Genomic DNA, 13,199 nt, shown 5'->3' with positions numbered 1-13,199 from the left:
GCAAGGAAAATAAAATTATTTTAGCGATCCGCTGCATCTTCGCTTGCATGAGAGAGGAGAGCGGTGCTCTTATTTTTGATGGCGTTTGTGCTGCTGGTGAGCCCTGCGTTTATGCAAGTGAGTGGGCTGGTGTTGACGATGTTTTGTGTGGTACAGGTGTTTCACCTTGGGTTCCGCAGGTGGATCACGGGTGTAGGATGTGATTGCTGTTTGTTTCTTCGAAATCTGTTCCTCATAAGGGTTTATGCTAACTTAGTTACACGCACAAACATAATTATTATATGTATAAATATATTGTAATATGTATGTGTGTTTGTGTGCCGTGTTATACTTGTGTTTGTGTTCACATGCAAATACATACTTGCTTCATTATGAATACTTCCTAAAACTCGCGTTGGCCATTTTACTATTGAAATAGGACTATCTACAAAAACATGTTTTCCGAGAAAATGAAAGTTGAATCCCACATTCGCTATTCGATAGATTTGTGCGCTTACGTATTTTGGATCTGACGTATGTTTACACGTACGTATGTGTGTTTGTGTGTGTGTGTGTGTGTGTGTGTGTGTGTGGGTAGTGTCAGTGGCGAGGCTTGACGCATGCTCCGTTGGCGCTGGCGGCGCTGGTGCCACGAGAAGAGAAGAAGAAGAAGAGGAGGAGGAAGAGAGGAGGAGGAGTAGGCCGAGGATTTTTGTCGTGACGGTGGCGACGGGGACGGGGAGGAGAACGAGCCAGTAGATATTGGAAGAGTGCCGAGAGCGGTTGATGTTATGAGGCGGCCGAGCGTCACTGCCGCCACGCGCTTTGTTGTGGCCATAACACACTGTGGAAATTAGAGGTTCTCTCTTTTGTTTATCATTCTCCGTGCGCACATGAGCGGCGGCGGCGGCGGCTTTCTTTCAAGGTTGTTATTGTTGTTGTTGTGTCAAACGCGGGAGTTCATTTGATGAGAGGGTTGAGTTTGTTTTGGTGGGCGGAAGGAAGTTCCCCTTTTGGTGGATATTGGAAACGGTTTATGAACAGCGCCGCATCTGGTTCCAGGGTAAGACGCACAAGACCAGAGACGGTCAATGGGGGAAATGTAACTCGATTGACTTCATTATGTTATTGAAATCACATAAGACTTGTTACTTTAAATACCAGAAGCACATAATCCTTGTTTTGAGTCATTCACAGAGTACTACTGCGTCTTTTGTATCCAGTAATACAGTTGGTTTTTATATTATAAGCCCATAGTATTTGCTTTTTTTATCTCTATTTAGTTTTTATTTATTAGGTGTTTATGACTGTCTTCAAGAACTCCCAGCTACATACTTCCATGTGCAAAAAAAAGTGACTAAATGACGGTGAGCATAAACTCAGCAATAAATACAACCCTTTTGACATATTGGTAAGGTAGGGGTTTAAACCTCTGTAGGGGTTACTTGCAGTTTTATACACAAAAGAAATGTTGCACCTTTATTGTTGGTCATATTTTACAGATATTTCTCTCTCTCTCTCTCTCTCTCTCTCTCTCTCTCTCTCGTGATCTAAGCCCAGGACTTCCTTCTATCTATTCATTCCCCAGACCCCAAACCCCCGAGGTCCTCAAATTCCTGGGGGCGTGATGCGGAATACCGGTAAGAGATTAAGGTCGCGCCAGATATAGCTTTTTCTGAAAATCTACATATCGAGTTGATACTTTAGGTGTAGTATCCTATATATCGTCGGGTGTATCAGTGTAGGTGTATAGTACTGCGAACAAGATGAGGCCTGAAGGTCAGTTTTCTCTTGACAGTGTTCTTATAGTTCTTTAATGATAAAGATAAGTAGGTAGTACTAGTTGATTCTTTCTTCGTCTGTAATGATAAGGATTTATAGTACTAGTTGAGTTTGGTTTTCATCGTAACATAAAAGGATTTGGAGACGTACTAATAGTAACTAGGTAAAAACGACTACACTGCTCCGCCATGAAGTAACTGATGACGTGTCTTTTGTGTGGACCCATTCAGGTGAACATGTGGGGCGCCGAGCTGAAGAAGTGAGGTCAGTAGTACATGAAGGAGAGGAGCCTCCTCCCTCAGACGCTGTTAAAGTTGATAGCTTTGAAGTGTGCGAGGGAAACTTGGGTGTTCTTTTATTTTTTTAAAACTTGTATTTCCCCTGGATCTATTTCCTTTCTGATATATTTTCTTGATGACTTCTTTTCGTTCAATGTGAGCACCTCCTCCGTTCAGTTTCAGTAGATATATACTTACTGTTTCCTTATTGAAGGTACGGACGTTTTCAGTCATATTTAAATTCATATTGCGGATTTCAACTTCTCGAATATTGTAGCAATCTCTTCGGGGTTAATAGTAGGTTTCAGGACCTGGTCTCTCCCAGGCCAAAGTTTTCCATCTCTCTCTCTCTCTCTCTCTCTCTCAGCGTGAGGTCAGTGCTGCGAATTAACATTTAGCGGAGCAGAGCATATGGCAGTCCACCCTTTTGGACGTAAAGAGGATAAAAGACCGGATCGTTAAAGCGAAGGTCCGGAGAATTGACTCTGGAGGAGACCTTGGCCTAAGGCTGTTGCTCCACTTTCATGCATTACGACAGGCTGTCATTGTTGTTTTACTAATTATTCGCTGTTGCTCTGCTCTGTTATTATAGTAGATTCACATCAACCGTGCATGTGATGTCTAGGTCACTCCCTTACCACGTTCCTGATTGGCTGTTGATAAGCCAATCACAGGGCTGGAAACTCTCGGTCTCTCGAGAGAGTTCACATAGGCAAGATGTAACTTCCACCTCTCCTGAGGGATACTGCTCCTCAGGAGAGGTGGAACATACATCCTGCCTTTCTGAACTCTCGAGAGAGACTGAGATTTTCCAGCCCTGTGTTTGACTTATCAACAACCAATCAGGAGCGTCGTAAGGGACGGGCCTAGACATCACATGCACGGTTGATGTGAATCTACTATACCAGATTTGCATACGTTGCTGTTATTATTATTTTTTTTCTCTCTTTCTCGGAAGAAGACCCCTTTCAAACAAACTTCATTAAACGGAATGGGCGTCTGGATGCCGTTAAGATTCCATTGCAATTTCTAGTTGTGTCGAATTTACCTGCCGCAACAAAGAAACTCATTTCAGAGATTAGGAAACCGAAATACAAACTCACTGGCATCTAGACGGCCATTATTGTTGTTATTTTTTTATGCTATCACAGTCCTCCAATTCGACTGGGTGGTATTCATAGTGTGGGGTTCCGGGTTGCACCCTGCCTCCTTATGAGTCCATCACTTTTCCTAATATGTGCGCTGTTTCTTGGAGCACACACTTCTAGATGAGTCCTGGTGCTACTTCAGCCTCTAGTTTTTCCCGGTTCCTTTTCAGGGATTTTAGGATCGTGCCTTTTAGTGTTCCTATGATTATGGGTACAATTTCCACTGGCATATCCCATATCCTTCTTATTCCTATTTTCAGATCCTGATACTTATCAATTTTTTCCCTTTCTTTCTCTTCAACTCTGGTGTCCCATGGTATTACGACATCAGTTATTATTGTTATTAGTATTATTGTTATTATTATTATTATTATTACTATTTGAAGGGAGGAGACCGACCCTCTTCCAAGCAGGTCTTGTTAAAGGGAATGGGGCAACATCACTGGAATTGATTTTATGTTACGTCTTTTATTCATGTGTTAGATGCCACATGAATTGTGTCAATGAGAGCTGTTTGCAACGGATACCCACATTCGTTTGTCATCTTCGGATTCGTATATGTAAAGAATTGCCATCAACGTACCATGTATGAATCAAATAGGTTTAGGCCAGTCCCTTACGACGCTCCTGACTGGCTGTTGATAAGCCAATCACAGGGCTGGAAACCCTCAGTCTCTCTCGAGAGTTCACATAGGCAGGATGTATACTCCACCTGAGTTACACGTCTTTCAAAAGTATCCCCCAGGAGAAGTGGAACATACATCCTGCCTATATGAACTCTCGAGAGAGACTGAGAGTTTCCAGCCCCGTGATTGGCTTTTCAACAGCCAATCAGGAGCGTCGTAAGGGACTGGCATAGACATCAGATGCACTTTTGATGTGAATCTACTTTAGTAATTCTGACACACAATATATGCGTTTCTATTTTCCTGTGATGGCAAAGTCTGTATTGTGTTAAAGCGAATTCTTCGTCTGTTAAATTTGCGTCGCATTCTTGTTTATGATTACTAATGTTTTGCTTTTCTTTAGGTTGTCTGTAATGCCAATATATTGTCACAATCATTCCTGTCCTTTGGTTTTTTCTTGTTGTTTCTAATCGTGAAATTGTGCTTATTGTAATGGCTGCTTCGAGTGCTTGAGTAGTGTCTGGTGCTTTGTAGTGTTTTAGCATTCCATCCTAAAACATACAGGCAGCTTTTGATGCCTTATTTTCTACAGTAACTACCTGGTTCACTGATATCCTTTAATGCCGATTGATATGAAAGTTGAGGTATAGTTAACTGGACCAGGGTAATGATCGTATAGAGAGATCCGCTTATCTTCGGTTTGCAAGTTTTGGTTCCAATAACCATTAAATTTAATCGCATACTTAGCCAGGACATACAGTGCGCTTGTCGTTGATATCTTTTAAAAGGCAAAGTCAGTTCATTAGGAGCTGAGTCAGGGACTGAGTTCTGCTGTAAGTTTACAGGACTTTAAAACGTCTGTTATATAGAAACTTTTTGTGTGTGTGTGTGTGTGTAAAAAGCTCTCCTGCGTGTTACATCATATTCCTTCACACGTACACACACACATCATATATATATATATATATATATATATATATATATATATATATATATATATATATATATATATATATATATATATATATATATATATACAATATATATATATATATTTAATGTGTGTAAATAAATTCTTCTGTTAAAACAGGATACGTCCCAATTATAAAGGCCCATTTTAAACCAGAGCGTTTTAATAATGGGCTTATATATATATATATATATATATATATATATATATATATATATATATATATCATTCGAGCTACAAATGTCCTTTAATATCTACTTTGCTCTACCTCGGAATTGATATATTTTCATATATGTACCGAAGGGGAATTTTTTAGTTGATAATAATTTCGTCCCCTCATGTATGAAAATATATCAATTCCGAGGTAGAGCGAATTAGATATTAAAGGACATTTGTAGCTCGAATGATTTATATGAATCACGGTGATGTGATAATTATTCATATATATATATATATATATATATATATATATATATATATATATATATATATATATATATATTTGTTTTACGATGTAGTGAAAAGGCTGTCATTGTACTGAGAAGAACCTATACTACTTAGAACTAAGTTTGTTCTTCTCGTAGTATATTTCGCAGAGACGTTACTTAGTCATGTTTATGTTTCGTGGAACTTCTCGAGATGCCGATGGTGACTCTGTGAAGAGCTGGAAATGTCATTCATTCTTGAATACTTTTGTGCCCTATTAACTATTTGTTTTTTCTTTGAGTGACAGTTTGATGTTCCTCTGTGGAATCAGCGTTTACTGTGCCAGGAGCCTCTTGTATTTGAAATAGAACGTACCTATTTGTGTGCTTTGAATGTTTCAGATGACGTGCACAAGAGATGATATCTTTTTTCAAGATTTTTTCTGGTCTGTATTCATTCCTCGTCTTTTTGTCACAGTAGGATTATATATTTTTTTATAATGATTCCCCTTCCATTTTAATACATTTTTATCTGCTTGTTAATTTATATTATTTTTTTCTTTTTTAATAAATGGAGTATCTTCTTTCTTAATTTCCCTTTACCTCGTCTTACTTCTTCCTAAGCAACACCATAATATTCTTTGGAAGCCTGAATTTCAAATCAGTGGCCCCTTTGGTGGGCTTGTTCCGTATGAATAGGGTTCATTCTCTGAATAATAATAATAATAATAATACTAATAATAATACTAATAATAATAATACCATGGGACACCAGAGTTGAAGAGAAAGAAAGGGATATACCAGTGGAAATTGTACCCATAATCATAGGAACACTAGGCACGATCCCAAGATCCCTGAAAAGGAATCTGGAAAAACTAGAGGCTGAAGTAGCTCCAGGACTCATGCAGAAGAGTGTGATCCTAGAAACGGCGCACATAGTAAGAAAAGTGATGGACTCCTAAGGAGGCAGGATGCAACCCGGAACCCCACACTATAAATACCACCCAGTCGAATTAGAGGCCTGTGATAGACTAAAAATAAAAAGTAAATAAATAAAAAAAAAATAATAATAATATCATCCCTAGAAACACCTTATCCAGAATACTCACATTCTTCAAGGATACTTACAGTACGGGGCTTGGGTCTCTTGACCTTACGGTCAAATGCAGGAATAATTATTGATTGCAACAGCTGCTCTCATGCACATCATACCTTTAGGGCTTTTGTCAACTACTAGAGCCTTATTTTTTAAGGTCCAGTGAAATTGAAAGTCCCCAGATTAGGATTCACGTCTCGTAGCCTTCAGGATTGAAATATAACTAAATTATCTTCATCGGGATGGAGGTTCTCTGACATTCTGTGGCTGTTCGGTTTAGTATTTTATCAGCAATTTAATCAGACACGAGACACGAATATTGGTTAAAATTCCACTCCACATTACATGTTAATTTTCCTGTGTTTATAGATCGTTTGCTCTCTCTCTCTCTCTCTCGTCCTCTCTCTCTCTCTCTCTCTCTCATCTCTCTCCTCTCTATCCTCTCTCTCTCTCTCAAATAATATATATATATATATATATATATATATATATATATGTATGTATGTATGTATGTATGTATGTATTGAGATCGGGGTGTAAGCTCGTTCGTATTTGTGCGTCTGTGTGTGTGTGTGTATCCTATGTGTTTGTTTGGATTTGCTTGGTATGATTACTTGTTTGTAACCTTTTACATCCTAAATTAATGAATAAGCAACTAATGACCACTCTTTTTAGAGAATTATTGAAAAACTCTAGATATCAGACAGAGTAAATGATGCCTATTCTCCCAATGAACTTGGAAGAAACGGAGTCTTCCAATTGATTTCCCGCCTCGCATCTGACAAACGATAAGCGCACACGCCTCATTTGCCTCTCACCTCCCGAGTGTAGATGATGCGAGAGTCTGAAATATCAGGGCGCGACTGAATTCCTGAATTTCAGAGATGCCGAAAATGAAAGGGATCGTAGAGCAGCAGCAGCAGCAACAACAACAAAAACAACAGCAACAGCTGCAGCGTCGAGAGAGGAGAAGACTCGAGCGAATCGGATGCTGAAGAAGGAGCAGAGTTCGTTATCTATTCCCCGCGTGTCCTATGCAGTGGGGAAGAGTTAGCGGGCGCGCGTGTGATGAAAATTACCTCGATGAGGTGAGTGCGGAGCCTCACAAGAGGAGGAGTAGGTACCTACGAGGTCCGCTCGGAAAGGAGAGCTCGTTTCCTCACGACCTTGGTAGTTAGTTCCTCCTCACTGAACAAGTGGCTTCCGTACGACTCGACTATCAATCTGGTATCCCGAGTTCGTTTCCCGCGGCCGCACAGTGTGGAATCAGAGGAATTTAAATCTGGTAATTAGAAAGTCATTTCGCGATATAATGGGCTTCGGATCCCACAATAAGCTGTAGGTCCCGTTTCTAGGTAACCAGTTGGTTTCTGGACACGTGAAAAAATCTAATACTTCGGGCCAGCCCGTGAGATGTTATCAGCTCAGCGGTCTTGTTGAACTTAGATAGCCTTTTTTTTCTCTCATGACCTTGGTGTTGATACTTTTTGTAAAAAGACTTACGTTGTGTCCTCAGTTGGCTTATTTGGACTTGGGCAAGTTAAGTATATCTTAGTTTAACCAGATCACTGGGCTGATTAACAGCTCTCCTAGGGCTGGTCCAAAGGATTAAATATTTTTATGTGGCGAGGAACCAATTAGTTACGTAGCAACGGGACTTACAGCTTATTGTGGGATCCGAACCACATTATATCGAAAAATTAATTTCTAATCAACAAAAACAATTCCTCTGATTCCACGTTGGCAGATCGGGGAATCAAACTCACGACTACCGAATCGGTAGTCGAGCACATAAACCACTCTTCCAACGAGGAGCTGGTTCCGCTGAAGGGAGGACTGGGTTTGGTAACCGTGGGTATTATGTACAGGTGGAATACTCGCATCTCAAATGGTTTTTTCTAAAGAACTCTGATACCTCGAAGACCAGTATTCATGTTCATATTCCGTTGTTTTGCTACGATGTCCCGCTACCAGTAAGTGTCGTCAGTGGACCTCATACGATGCACTGTAGGGATTACATAAGGTTCTTTGCAGAGTGCCTTCGGCCCCTAGCTGCAACCACTTTTGTTCCTTTTACTGTACCTCCTTTCATATTTCTTTCTTCCATCTTACTTTCCACCCTCTCCTGACACTTGCTTCATAGTGCACCTGCTTTGAGGTTTTGCTTCTGTTACATCGTTCAAACCTTATACTGTCAACTTCCATTTCAGCGCTGAATGACTTCGTAGGTCCCAGTGCTTGGCCTTTGGCCTAAATTCTATATTCAACTCGGCTACCAGTACCGAAACTTTTTATTCCCTTTATAGCAGCATTTCGGAATACCTGGTCCTCTCTCGTCAGTGTTCATTAACGCCGGTGTTTTGTAACCGTAAAAGCTACGAGTTGCTTTAGGAGCAAGAGCCCGTGTTGGCATAAGGCCAGCTTAATCTGAAACAACAACCGTAAAGGAGGTTGTGATCTGTTTTGCAAAACCATGTGCACGATTGCCTACAACTTCTGAATGATTTGTTACTCCACCAAAGGAGAAAATTGCTTTCACAGTTGATGGCCTTTGGCGGGCTGTTTCTTGATGAATTGTTACGGGTTCTTATTTATAAGCTGAGGGAAATTAATGAACAGATTACCATTCAAACATTGAGGACGAGCCAACTTTATGAAGAACGGGAAACGTACGAAAGATACTCTGGTCACGTGACTTACCAAAACATAAACAAACAGATGTGGTTCATAAACCTAGAGACAGTGTACCAAAAAACATTCATGTACTGACTACCTTTCAAAAACTAGATCGCAACCTTCATATATTGTTACATGAATGTTTGCAACTTTCTTTACGGGTAAGTGAGGTACTGAGTACGGTTATGTCGTATACATTGAAAATTCACATCTTCCCGGTTTGAGAAGTAATAATGTTTATAACTGTTTTATCTCACATGTTGTTTTCATCTGTATATCGAAAATGTTGTAAAATAGGACTCTTTTAAAAACCCTCTCATAAATAGAAATAGCTAATACTATAACTTGTACTATATATATATATATATATATGTGTTTGTGTTATATATCTATATATTATATATATATATATATATATATATATTATATAAATATACATATATATACATATATATATATATACATATATATATATATATATATATATATATATATATATATAACATATATATAATATATATATATTATATATATATATATTTAAAATTATAATCGCATTACCACGTAATTCATATGATACACTTCATCGCCATGAAATTGAAACTGGTTGTAAATAGTGATACATAATATATAGTGTATGTGTGTTTGTGACGAAATATGATAAAACAAACATTAATGCTTTGTTAACACTCGGGTAGAACTTTTTGCTCAGAGGAAGTTTCTGTCTAACAGACACGGAATCCTCCCAGTGATGCTGGAAGACAAGACTCAAGAAAAAGTTTCTGCATAACAGGCGTTTGAGGGACACGGAATCCTGGTGAGGTCGGAGGACAAGTGGTGGTGTTCACCTTTGAGACAGGGTCCAAAAAGTTGTTTGGGGAGGGGGGGGGCGGGGTTCTTGTGCGTTCTGCATGACCCTTGTGGCAGAGTTGTTGCGTTGTTGTTGTTGCTAATTAAAGCTTTTTTTCGAGCATCTGACCTCTGAAGTGACACGAACTTCCACGAACGGTTTGCGGTGCAGTTCGGGTGATGCTGTGGTCACACATTATTATTATTATTATTTATTATTATTATTATTATTATTATTATTATTATTATTATTATTATTATTATTATTATTCAGAAGATGAACCAATTCACATAGAACAACCTCACAGGGGCCATTGACTTATTATTATTATTATTATTATTATTATTATTATTATTATTATTATTATTATTATTATTCAGAAGACGAACCTTATCATATGGAACAAGCCCATCAGAATGGCCATTGACTTGAAATTCAAGCTTCTAAAGAATATTATTGATTATTATTATTATATGATATTATTATTATATTATATTATTATTATTATTATTTGTTTTTATTGTTAATTTTTTGAGGGCCATTTTTATCGCATCTCTCGCAACTTGCCAGTAACTGTGTTTGTTATTTTGTCCCTGAGCTAAGGGGTCGTCGCTCCCCTAAAGTGTCACTTAAAATTGATGCGATCCAGATATAGTAGTAGCATAGTAGTATAGGTCCTTCTCAGTACAATGACAGTCTTTTCAATACATCGCAAAAACGTATTATATATATATACATATATATATATATATATATATATATATATATAATATATATATATATATATATATATATATATATATATAATGTGTGTGTGAAGGAATATGATAAAACAATCATTCATGCTTTGGTAAGGCGAAGGAGAGATTTTTACACAAAAAAGTTCCTATATAATTGGATATTTCTTTCGGGCCAGTCATTGTAGGAGCGAATTCAATTCCGATTCGCTTTATAAAACAGAGTCGTCGATGACGTGACCTTGGATGAAGAGGGAAGACAGATGCTTTTGAGTGATTTCAAATTCATCCTTCTTGTTCTCAGAGAAACAAATAGGTCGGCGGCTGGTCCAACTGTTATTAAACTTTCGCTGATGTCAAGTATCCAGAAATGAAGTATCTGCGCGCTGTGATCTCGTAATTGGTTAAATCCCTGATTATGTTCACATCCAGCAATGGAAATTAGTGAACCTGTTCGCATTCTACTTTAGAGTTGATGCTAGGTAACTATACTCTTTTTTTTTTTTTTTTTTTTTTTTTCATCTGTTCATCCGCCTGTGGTGGTCGGGCATGGTAACACTGCGTCCCGGGCTTTAAATAGTTAAGCTATGTCTAAGTTTTAGGTAAATAAAAGGATAACTGGGTGTACATTTGCAACTGAAAAGTGTTTTAATAATTCATTGTATGCGAATTACACTGTTCATATTCGAAATTGGATATTATTTAAAGCCCGGGACACAGTGTTACCATGTGCAAACACCACAGGCGGATGGACAGATGGAAAAAAACAGAGTATTGCTATGTATTATGTTAATGATTGGTTCGAACTCACACACACAAATAGTTTCGGTGTTTCAGTACTAGAAGTACTAGTTTGGGCCTTTTGGCTCTATTTTGGTGTTTTAGTACTAGTTTTGGTCTTTAAGTCCTACAGGTTTCCGTTTTCAAGTGCTAGTTTTGGTTCTTAAAGCACCCGTTTCGGTGTTTTTAGTACTAGTTTTGGTCTTTTAAGTCCTACAAGTTTCCGTGTTTTGGTACTAGTTTCTTTCCCAAATGCTATTCCCCTTACATTTCAATACATTTTTATCTTTTTTTTTTTCATTCTCATCACCAGAGCATTTATATGTAAAGTATACATATGTGCATATGTGTGTGCGTGGAAGAGCAATTTTGCTCCACAATTGTTTATTGCTCGAATCGCTTCAGTTTTGGTTGTGCATGATTTTAAAATCAGTCACTGCAATTCCAGTATGGTGCTTTGATATTTAGGTCGAATGAATAATTTTGAAAATGATTTGTCGTAGCTGCAGTAGAATATTTTGTCGACAATACCTGGTGCACTTTGGCAATATCGAAGCACTGATGAAACCAACCAATTTTCGCGACGCAGACTTTTGTTGTGTATCAATATTGCGCGTTTTTCTCATGAAGAAGTCTTGCTGAGAATGACCCCTTTAGTCGCCGCCTCAAGGAAGGCAAAGGTCACCCAGTAATAAGATGACCTCTTGGGACTGGTACAAGATATTCGGCGAGAAAAGAAAATGTTTTTTTGAAAGCCATTGTTACGAAACAGGGCGCGCGCCAAGGTGCTCCGGGTAAAAGAGGCAAGATCTCGAGTTGGGAACTGGAGGGTTGGTTATCTCGAGAGGTTGCTGGAGAAAAGAGACAAGAAGAAGAAGAAGACGACGAGAGGGACAGATGGAGACCACGGCTGAGGTTTAAGAGAACTGAAGAGATTGTTTGTTTCTGTCGTAACGGCGATCATTGTACAGGGTCGCCAGTGGTCTCGCTTTATCAATTTCAGGTGTAAGTAGTCTCCCTACCTAATATAGAAACCATTTACAAAGTGAATGTCGTATGAAATACCTTCAGTTGCGGTAGAAGTCATCTGTGGTCGTAGCTAACCATTTATGCCTTTGCGATTATATAAGTTCCTCGTTGGACGAGTGGTTTTCGCGCTTGGGTACCAATCCGGTGGTCCGAAGTTCGATTCTCGGCTCGGCCAACGTGGAATCAAAGGCATATATTTCTGTTGATAGAAATTCATTTCTCGATATAATGTTGTTCGGGTTCCCCAATAGGCTGTAGGTCCCGTTGCTTGGTGACCAAATGGTTCCCAGCCACGACAAAATATCAATTCCTTCGGGCCAGCCATAGTAGGAGAGCTGTTAATCAGCCAAGTGGTCTGGTTAAGCTAAGATGCACTTAACTTTTTTTCCGATTATAAATGTAGTATTAAACATTTTGCTGCTTGGAACGTAACTGGAGATGTCAGATGTCAATGAGAGTACGATCCATAGAAACGAGAGTTCGAATCCACGACCCAGTTAGATTAGTCTAACAGAGGCACACACGAGGATAATGTTATATATAAGACAGGTGGCACTTGGAGAAGTATCATCAACTTTATCCTCATCTCTGCATTCAATGAGAAGTAACGACAAAGCAGTCGAGGAATCTTATGTTCAGTCAAGATGAACTTGACAAAGAGAAATCTGAAATTTGTCCAAGTAAAGCCTTTGATTCAGTGCCTCTTCTTCTATTCGGTATTCATTCACCGTTTTCTTTAGTGATAGGACAAAATAATCGGTAATTATTCCTTTTACGTATAATCTCAACTCTTGCCTTCCTTCGTCCATGTTATGTTGGGGTC

General features: G+C 38.7%; 1 protein-coding gene across 2 annotated transcripts in view; it reads left to right on the top strand.

The window, feature by feature from the left end:
• Positions 1-725: 725 nt before the first annotated feature.
• The window catches only part of LOC135207230 (uncharacterized), a 161,368-nt gene continuing 148,894 nt past the window's right edge, over positions 726-13,199 (top strand). The window contains exon 1 of one of the 2 annotated variants that reach the window (XM_064238861.1): positions 726-838. The gene's annotated coding sequence lies outside the window, so the exon portion shown is untranslated. Of the gene's footprint in view, positions 905-13,199 lie in introns of both variants that reach the window. The other variant, XM_064238860.1, reaches the window with a different exon arrangement.

This window comes from Macrobrachium nipponense, chromosome 32 (assembly GCF_015104395.2).
Source record: "Macrobrachium nipponense isolate FS-2020 chromosome 32, ASM1510439v2, whole genome shotgun sequence".
Taxonomy (NCBI): Eukaryota; Metazoa; Arthropoda; class Malacostraca; order Decapoda; family Palaemonidae; genus Macrobrachium; species Macrobrachium nipponense.
The sequence above is the reverse complement of the archived record's forward strand: the minus strand, read 5'-3'. Positions and strand labels throughout refer to the sequence as shown.